The 10,091-nt window shown below is 41.2% G+C and overlaps 1 pseudogene; it reads left to right on the top strand.

Moving 5' to 3' along the window:
- The first annotated feature begins 5,750 nt into the window (after positions 1-5,750).
- Positions 5,751-9,784, top strand: LOC136507630 (serine/arginine-rich splicing factor SR45-like; annotated as a pseudogene).
- Positions 9,785-10,091: the final 307 nt, after the last annotated feature.

Raw genomic sequence — 10,091 nt, 5'->3', positions numbered from 1 at the left:
CTGTACTAGAGCACTCACTTATTAGGAGCAAATAGTATTAACCATAGCAGGTATAATAAGGCTGTCATCATCATCTCATCATTGCCGAACCATTATGTTATTAAGTGTATCTACATTGGAGATAAGCCCGTCAAGTTCTCACTAACTGGGAGAGACGGCGATTCGAATCGAATTACAACTCAGCTGAGGGGGTATTCCTAACTCTCACCCTGGCATACTTAGCAAGGGTAGCCGTGGGTTACCTTTGGTACAACTCAGGAACCAAATTCACGGGTTCGATCAGCGCCAGCGCTCTCAGGGATTACCCTTCTGCCAGGACGATCAGGACTTTTAAATCACCTGCCCTTCGACTCATGCCTACGGCTCCCTTCCGAGGCGTACTTTATACTTATCGACTCCCGGCCTGAGTTGAGCTACTCGGCTTCGCGGTCGGTCTCCAGACCCGACCAACTAAGAGAGAGGCATGCGTTCAACATGAACAGGAAAGGCTCCAAGAATCAGTCCTTAAGCGACGCAGACGGAGTCACTGCAAACCGACAAGCCTCCGTCCGGTCTTCATTTCAAATTAAGACTAGTTCTTTTCCACGATAGCAAATATAGCCAACCGTGCCACATGTATATTCCTATATCTCGCAGGTGACAGGAAATCACCTGACTTCTACCGCGTTTAAGCAGGGATAAGCACTACTCGAGCCTGAGCTACATGGGATTTAGGGTAACAATATCTGGACAAGGAATTGGGTAACCAATGCAGCAAGTGTTTGCATCCAACACCTAAACTTAATGCAACAATATATATATGTAACAATAATACTGTACTGCATTTCGGAAATTAGGAGGCTTAATATGCTCCGGGGCTTGCCTTTCACAAAGTTGCAAGGACGGTGATCCGGACACTCAACGGCGACCTCGTCTAGCACTTCTCCTGAAGGCTGCTCCTCCTGAACCTCCAGTGTCGACTGCTGCTGCTCGCTCGGTTCCTCGAATTCCAGCAGGGTTACTCCTTCCGGTACACCTATTGCATGCCGATGAAAAATATAAATATCATGGATGCATAAGGAATGACATGATGCTCATGATGAATGAATCACAGTGAGTGTTTACGAAAGTATCACTGGACACTCGTTTACCGAGTAATTAGCTCTATTCAAATCACTTTAAGCATGTATCTACTTAACTTAAAGACAAGATCAACTTACCTAACTTGCATAACCTAAGATAAAGATGATCATCTTCAGTTAAAGGCCTAACACATAGGAACATTACCACAACTTAGAAATAATAAAGGTATACATAATTTAACATTTAAGTTTCATATGCATACAAGTAGTCCCTTAATTAAATCACAACTAAAGTTCTACAACTCCAAATGACTTGCATGAGGACATTCTGGAAAGCTTATGAAATTCTCTACAAAACATTTGTAAACATCAAAGCATGATTCTTATGTTAACTAACTCAATTTTCAGCAAACCTAGAATCTGTCTAGAATGACGGGGTTACTAACTTAATTATTTAATGATTGTGCAAAAGCATACTTTGATCAAACCAAGTTTACCAACTTGTTTTGCATACCTAATAAACATCAGAAAGTATAGTGTCAACTTCTAAATAAATTATTTAATACCCTTTTCTAATTTATCTAGTTAATTAGGTGATTAAAGCAATATATAGTAAAACTATTCAGAAAAATCTATAAAAATTACAGTAGCTATCTCATGCTTCACATAGACTACCATAAAATTTTCAAAGCCATTGAGTAAGTATAACAGTCTACACAAAAATGATAAGGCATACTGGCTTAAAATGGCATAATTAAGAAATCCTAATGAAAAGTGTCAAGCAACAGATTTCACATTTTTCCTAGCATCATTCTAGCATAATAATAGTACCCACCAAATTTTGCCTTCACTGGATCTATAGAAAAATTATGAAAATTCACACAAGATCCACCCATTAATAAAAGGAAATTCTATAACTTAAAAACTACACATGCACTAGCTCCGAAATTTTAACCAGAGACTCTACTAAACCAAAATAGAGGACCCACAAAATTTCATAATTTTTGGGCCACAGAAACTCAAGATAAAATTCAAACAAGTTTGCATGCTTCTAAAAACACATTTCAAACTCCTATTTAATTCGTCCTATTTTTCTAAAACATGTGCTCATATACTATTTTTGTTAAATACTAGACAATACTAGGAACTCAACAAAATTAGAACCATGGCATTTGGATCTATATACTAAGAAATACAAATTTTTGAATATCAATACAAATCTGTGAAATAATAAAACAAAATAAATAAGGAAACAAAACTCAGCCACAGCTGGGCCGGCCCGAAGAATCACGGCGGCCCATGACTCACGCGCTGGCATGGCCCATCACGACGTGGCCCAGGTCTGGCTCCCGCCCTCAGCTCGGCGACTGACGGGAGGGGCCCGCGCGTTAGCGAGACAGACAGGGGAGCGGAGGAGGACGACGGCGCAACTCGCCGTCGGTGGCTTCTCCGGCGAGACCAACAGCGCTACTGTGTTCGTCGCACTCGTGCGCATCTAGTGGTACCCTAAATGGAAGTTATTGGCATGGCTACAGGGGCTGGCAACGAGCACGGCGGAGCACGGCCGTGGCATGTCCGGCTCTGGTGAGGCTACGGTGCTACTGCCCTAACGGTTGACTCTAGGAGCTTCGGTGGTGTTCCTATGACCTAGCGCGAGCCAGAGGAGGGATGGAAATGGCGTGAGGAGAGCTGGCCGCATGGAGCGCCAACTCCAGCGAGGTCCCACCATGGCTGCGATGGGGGAAAACGGCGAATACGCCCTTACCGAGGCTCAATCGACTCGATTGAACGGTGGAGGTGGTAGAGGGGAACACGGCGAGGCTCTGGGCGAACGGAGCAACGCGTTTTTGCAAAGGTGAGCAAGCAAGGCAAAGGCGGAGCAATGGCGGAGCGGTGGCTTCACAACGGCTCAGACGCGCGCGCGGGTTGAGCGAATGGAGCAGGGCCGAAGCCGGGGTGAGCGCGGCACTGGCTTGAAGTGGAGGACAACGTGCAGCGGCTTCAGATCAGCCACGGCGCGTGGCAGCGCGATCAGCCGGCCGATGACGCGCGGCACACACGCGTCCGGCGTTTTCTGAAAACGTTCGGTCACTGTAGCGCGCATTCAGTCGACTTGGATCGCCTGACAGCGTGAATTCAACGCCTTACTACGGCTAATCCAGTGATGCTTTGCAGAAATGGTGTACATGAAAAATGTAGAGGTACCATCCAGCTACATTTTCCTTTCAAGGACCATTTCCTAATTCGCCATGGATCAGCAGTTATATGAAGCCCAAGTTGGCCTGATCCAACTGAAAATGCAGTTTAAGACTTAGACAAATTTTTCAGTGAAATCAGCATGTAATTTTGACTTGTGGGCCATGTTTGAGTATGTTCCACACATTTTCATGAGTTGGCCATAAAACAACTTTTGTTCCTTGATAAATTAGCTACAACTTTTGTAAAGAGTGTACAGCCATGCAAAGCTTCCAAGTTGGACTTTTTAAATAGTCAAACTATGACACTCCTAGGGTCAATTCAAGTCAAACATGCAATCAAGGGCATTTTGGTCATTTTGATCTACATGAACAATGTCCAAACAAGTAACCTAAGTGTAGTTAAGGTGTAATAGACCATGATCAACCATTTTACAAAATTGTTATACCATTTCAATTGATCACATGTGATGAAACAATCAAAACAAGCAATTTACCCAATGTTGAAATGAAATGTTTCAATGATAATGGTATGATGACATGGATAATGCACATGTTTATGAAATGACATGCAATTAGTAGAAGCCAAACACCTAGGGTGTTATAGTAACTTTTTTATAAAACAGAATATATCCGGTGACTATTATTGACGATTTTTAAATCTACCAATTTAAAGACTAGATATTTCCGATTTTCATGAGAATTTTTAGAATTTATTTTTTCTAGTGAGTTTGTTGAAAACTAACACGAGGGCTCTAATTATTAATAGTAAGATTGCCCCGTTTCCTTTTCTCACTACGCTAGATTCTCACACTAGGAATGGGAGCATTTTTACGGTAGGGGCGGCTGGGGTTGGGGGCGCCTCTACAGTGGGCGTCCTCGGGCCCCAACTGCCCCTACAGATGGCACTGTAGGGGCGGCTGGTAACTTAAGCCGCCCCTATAGTTGGAGCTGATCTGTAGGGGCGGCTCAATCATCAGCCGTCCCTGTAGTGCCCACTTGTCTTTTTTCAAATTTCAAAATTTAAAATGTTCAAATTTAGTCAAATGATAAGATAACCAAAATAAAAGTTATAGATCTTGATGAGTTGAACAACTTTTATATTCATCACTTTTACATCAGAAATCATTTAGGGTTTGAAAATTTGGTTTGAACTTGTCAAATTTCAAATTTTAAATTTTAAAATGTGTAAAACATTGTCACATCCAAGTTTGATCAAACTTAAATGCTGAAGCATGATTTTAGAAATTTTTAGGAAAAAACCATCACATTTGAAGTTAGTATGAGGGAGAACAACTAGTTACAAAGTTTACCCACAGATTAAAAAGAGAAATTACACTGTTCTAGATGATCCTTACATGATCATAGTAAATAGTGTGATTTTTTTTTAATCTGTGGGTCAACTTTGTAACTAGTTTTTCTTCCTCATACTAACTACAAATCTGATGATTTTTTCCTAAAATTTTCTAAAATCATTCTCTATCAATTTATTTTGTTGGTTTTGTCAATATATACATATGAAAAGTTTGAGCAATTTAAATTTTGAATTTAAAAAAAAATACAACTTCAGACAAGATTTTGGTACCCCAAATGATTTCAGCTGAAAAAGTGATAAATACCAACGTTGAATAACTCATCAAGATCTATAACTTTTGTATTGGTCATTTCTTCATATGACAAAGTGGTAATGACATTGTTCACAAATGTGACACATCTCGCATAAGGTTTTATAAACTATATGAGACATATGTAAAATTAGTGAACAACGTATGCTAAGAATTTGTCAAATGAAGAAATAACTAAAATAAAAGTTGTATATATTCATGAGTTGAACAACTTTGGTATTCATAACTTTTTATGTTGAAATCAATTTTGGTCTCAAATTTTGGTTCGAACTTGTTGTTTTTCAAAATTTCAAATTTGAAAGGTTCAAATTTTGTCAAATGATAAGATGACTAAAATAAAAGTTGTAGATATTAATGAGATGAACAACTTTGGTATTCATCACTTTTTATGTTGAAATCATTTTGTGTCTCAAATTTTAGTTCGAACTTGTCATTTTTTAAAATTTCAAATTTGAAAGGTTCAAATTTTATCAAATGACAAGATGACCAAAATAAAAGTTGTAGATCTTCATGACCTCTACAACTTTTATGTTTATCAAATTTTCATTTAAAATCATTTGGTGTCTCAAAATTATTTTAGTAGTTTTAATTTTAATTTTTTAAAATTTAATTTTTTTTCTCGTTTTACTCAAAAATTTGTGAACAATGTTTTAGTTATTGTATATGTAAATATATCTATAAAAAATTAATTATAAAATTTTATATCGTATTATTTATTATTTATATGTAAATAATTAATTTTAATTTAGAATTTTGAAAAAAAAAATTAACTGTAGGGGTGGTTTATAACCTCAGCCGTCTCTACAGTGGCTCTGAGGTATTTTACACTGACCATCCCTGTGGGCGCTAAGTGTTGGGGATCTTTTCACACCGACACGGGTGGGTTGAACTGGAGTCTGGGATGGAACCATAGACTCCCAATCTCTCCCTTCTCCCAACCCGCTCAAAACCCTAGCCCAGCACCGCAGGGTCGCCGACGCTCGCCCGGCCGCCGCCACTGCCGCCGTCGGGGACGATGGCGAAGCCTCGGCGCGGCCGCTCCGCGTCTCGCTCCTCCTTGGGCTCTTCCTCCCGCTCGCCGTCCCACTCCGTCTCCTCCGGCTCCGCTCCCGGTCGCGCTCCCGCTCCTTCTCGTCGTCGTCCTCCCAGTCCCGGAGCCGCTCCCCTCCTCTGGCTAAGCGCAGGTGAGGCTCGACCCTACACCCTATAGATCCACTGTTTTCTAGGCTAATTTATTAGGTTTTGTTGCATTTGTTCGGAGTTTGTTTTTGGGTGTGTGTGCTGTTTGTTCATCCGGGTAGCGAGTTATCCCCCGTTTCAACGTTTATACTTATTTGAGAGTCGCTTCGTTAAACCCTAGTGCCTTCAGTAACTTCATCATAAACCTTGAGGACTAGAGTATTTAGTACGAGGCTGCTTGATTCAGATAAGTTTACACTTCAGGCGTGGCTTGCGTGTTCAGACTACTTCTGTTGAATACAATTACAGTTTGTCCTTGTGGCACTCAACGTATGGATGCTGTCATTCAGCATTGAACAGAACCAGAGTTTGGTAACAGTTTTCTAATGCTGAATTCGGTTTTTCAATCATGCTCGTGATAGACTGGAAACATAAGTTAATTGTGTGACCCTGCATTCAGAATTCAGATGGACACCTTTGATTGGTTCCAACTCCCTGCTGTAGGCTTATTATTTAGCTGTGCCTTTTGCATTTTCTGTAATAGCAGCTGCCTGCACTGACCAGCATTTGGTACCCAAATCAATTTGTTGTCATCATTTTATTGATTGATGAATCCATCATGCCTCATGCTTTTGCTTCGCCCTGTTAACATGTTTTTATTGCTGTCATGGGCTCATGGCAATTTAATTTAAAATCTTCTCATATATGAAGTCATGTAGTTACACGACGTGCGTTCTGCTTGAACATGGTTGTTTGGTATTTTTCTCATGAACTGTAATGTTTCTTATGCTGGTTCTCTTTATCTTGGGTGCTACTTCTGGATACTGTTGTCTGCCCAGTTCGCCTGGAGCATGAAAAGGCCGATCACCTTGGCTGCCTCCCAAAAAGGGCTCACCCTCAAAGAAAGTCCGTTCGCCATCACCACCACCTAAAAAGGCTTCACCCCCTAGGTATATACAAGTTTGCATATAAACTGCATATGTTACTTTAATTCTCTGGCTATGTTTATTGATAATTATATATATTTATAGCGTGTTGTTTCACTTGTTACTTGACTATCATTTTTTTGTCTTGTATATATATGAAGTAATTGTAGTTTGTCAAATAGGATGCTGTATATGGGCTAATGATACAAAGGATCTTCAATTCTTATTATATTGGATGCTACAGCTCCACATGTTACTCAGAAAATGTCATAGCAGCATCTGATAAATTTCTTTGTGGCTGTGATGTTGCTGCTACTGTTCATAACTCCATCGACTTCTTTTGCCCTATATTTTTCTGGGGAAGTTTCTATCATGTGCATAACATGCTGTTGGGCTTTTACTGTTAAATCTGTAGATTTCATCTGTTTCTCCAGGAACTTTGCATGGTTTTATGTTCCCTGTTTTCATATCTACCTCTACATGTAACTCTTGAGCCCTAAATTATTGAAGAAATGGTTATTGGTTTCAGGAAAGCGTCACCTCCTGCCGAGTCGGCTATTCTCTGCATTGATCACTTATCAAGGAATGTTAATGAGGCTCACTTGAAAGAGATATTTGGTGAGCTTGTGTTTATATTTTCCTGCACTTTATTCTGTTAGAACTCGGAAGTCTATTGTAATGATTGTAGTCACAGTGAAGAGACCCAAGATAGTGAAATTATATTTGCATTCTGAAGCTTTGGAACTATATAATCACTATTCCTTATTCTTTGCTTGTTACTTCTGCTCGTATCAAGGAACTCCCCCCCTGAAGGTGCATGTTCAGCTCATGATGACTTAATTGTTTACATACTTGTCTGCAGCATCTCCACGAATGAAGCCAGCTTCGCCTCCACGGAAACGATCTCCAAAACGAAGGGCTGAATCACCCAGGCGTCCACCTGACCCATCACCTAGGCGTCGTCCTGATTCTCCGCCTATTCGTCGCCGACCAGATCCTTCTCCTGTCAGGCGTGGTGACACACCTCCTTGCAGGAGACCACTATCTCCAGTTAGAAGGCGTTCTCCTTCTCCACCACCTAGGAGGCATAGGTCACCGATGCGGTAATCAGTGCTTAAATAACTTCTATAATTCTATAAGATCTGTGAATGGATCACTGGAATTGCTAACGCTATTTTCTCAACCACAGTCCTTCACCTAGGAGGGGACGTGGCAGCCCATCACCACGCAGGCGCTCCCCTGGGCCTCTTAGGCGGCGGTGAGTTTCTTTGAGCTTCTCTATTTACCAGTTTTGTGCAATGCCCTTTAATACAAAGGTGGCCATATTGTGCACTTCCCTGATGTGCTAAAACTATGTAGTATTCTCCATTTTATATTTCATAGCTGTGGACTATGTGCCTATCCCTGCTAAATGTATCCAGTATTCTCTATTTTATATTTCATAGCTGTGGATGAGATGTACCTTTTTTAGATAATACAAGTGGATTAGATATATGTATCCCATGTTTATAATTAATTGCTGTTCTACGCATGATCCTGTGATTGGTTTCTAAGCTCTGTACTCATTACACTTCTAGTATTTGGACACTTGTTCTAAATAATGGTCTTGTGTTTGTGGATGTATATATGTATATTATGTATATTTGTGGCGGTTAGATTCGAATTTGAATTATATATTTATATATATATATGTGGTCAGATTTGAATTTGAATTATTTTTTTTTTGCTGAAAAATCCACTGTAGGGGCGGTTCTTGATTGAACCGCCCTTACAAATACACACAGCAGAGGCGGCTGGTGATACAGCCTACCTTACAGAAGTCCACTACAGGGGCGGCTGATATTACCAGCCACTCCTACAGAGGGCACTGTAGGGGCGGCTGAAAACACCAGCCGCCTCTACAGAGGGCACTGCAGGGGCGGTCAGGAAACCGCCCCTACAGAGACACACTCTGTAGGAACACCCTGGAAAGGACGGCTGGCGCAGCCGCTCCTACAGAGACTCTAGAGCCGCCCCTACAGTTAACTTCTGTAGTACTTATACATCCGATTGTAATGACGCAGGCAATAGTCATAAATTGATTTGTGAGGCTGCGAGGATGGAACCTTTCCTCCGACACTTTCCAGGGCAACGGAACAACAATGGGGAACAAAGGAACTCTGAATTAGGTGCATGGGACCGGGGACAGGGACTCGACCGGAAGCTGGTCGGTTTCATGTGGAGCTGGAGGAACATGTCAGCCGCTCTGCTCAAGAGGAGGGACAATCCTTTCAGGCGCTGGGACAGCCAATGCGGTGTCGATAGTGCAGAAGAAGCATTGGACTGTGTTCACCTCGTGCTCAACAGTGATAAGGCGGTAAAGGGTCCTGGCGGTGACGGAGCCCAGGTGGTGGAGATTCTTGACGTCTGGGTCAACTTCTCCGTCCTTGAAATCAAGCTCATCGACGAGGCACAACCCCGCCATAAGATTTACACACTACTCAGAAGCCAGATGATTGGAACAACCAAGGAGATAATGAGGTACATATAATAGTCAGTCTCCATAACATTACTGCTGCCTACCAGTTAGTTTACTGGTCTTGTTCGGCTTACCCCATATTCGTTTTGTTCGGCTTGTTTTTTCAGCCGGAACAGTATTTTTCTTTCACAACAATTCAGCCGGAACAGTGTTTTTCAGCTAGTTTCAGCCAAGTTTCAGGCTAAGTATGCTGCCAGAGCCTGAACCATTAGTAATATTGTCGTCGGACATGTTGGCATGCATTTTGAAATTGAAATTGTATAGTATTTGTCAACGTACATGCCCATTATAGAAAACTAGAAGAATGCCTCGTGTTTTTTTACAAGGTATTCGTGGAAATAGAAGTACGCTAGCAGAGGCCGGAAACATTTTTCCATTATCTAAAAAAATGAAAAAAAAAGTTATAAACAATGTTTCCCTAAATGGTAAACGGTTGTCTAGCCATTATTCAGGTTGAAAGGACTAAATGTCCAGTTAAACGGGAATATGTACGACTAAATAGAAACCGTATGTCATCGTATAGTGTTTACACCGTGTGTAGATGGGCTAAATGACCGTTTAGACGAACGGTGGTTATTAAGCATCGT

This window comes from Miscanthus floridulus, chromosome 15 (assembly GCF_019320115.1).
Source record: "Miscanthus floridulus cultivar M001 chromosome 15, ASM1932011v1, whole genome shotgun sequence".
Taxonomy (NCBI): domain Eukaryota; kingdom Viridiplantae; phylum Streptophyta; class Magnoliopsida; order Poales; family Poaceae; genus Miscanthus; species Miscanthus floridulus.
The sequence above is the reverse complement of the archived record's forward strand: the minus strand, read 5'-3'. Positions and strand labels throughout refer to the sequence as shown.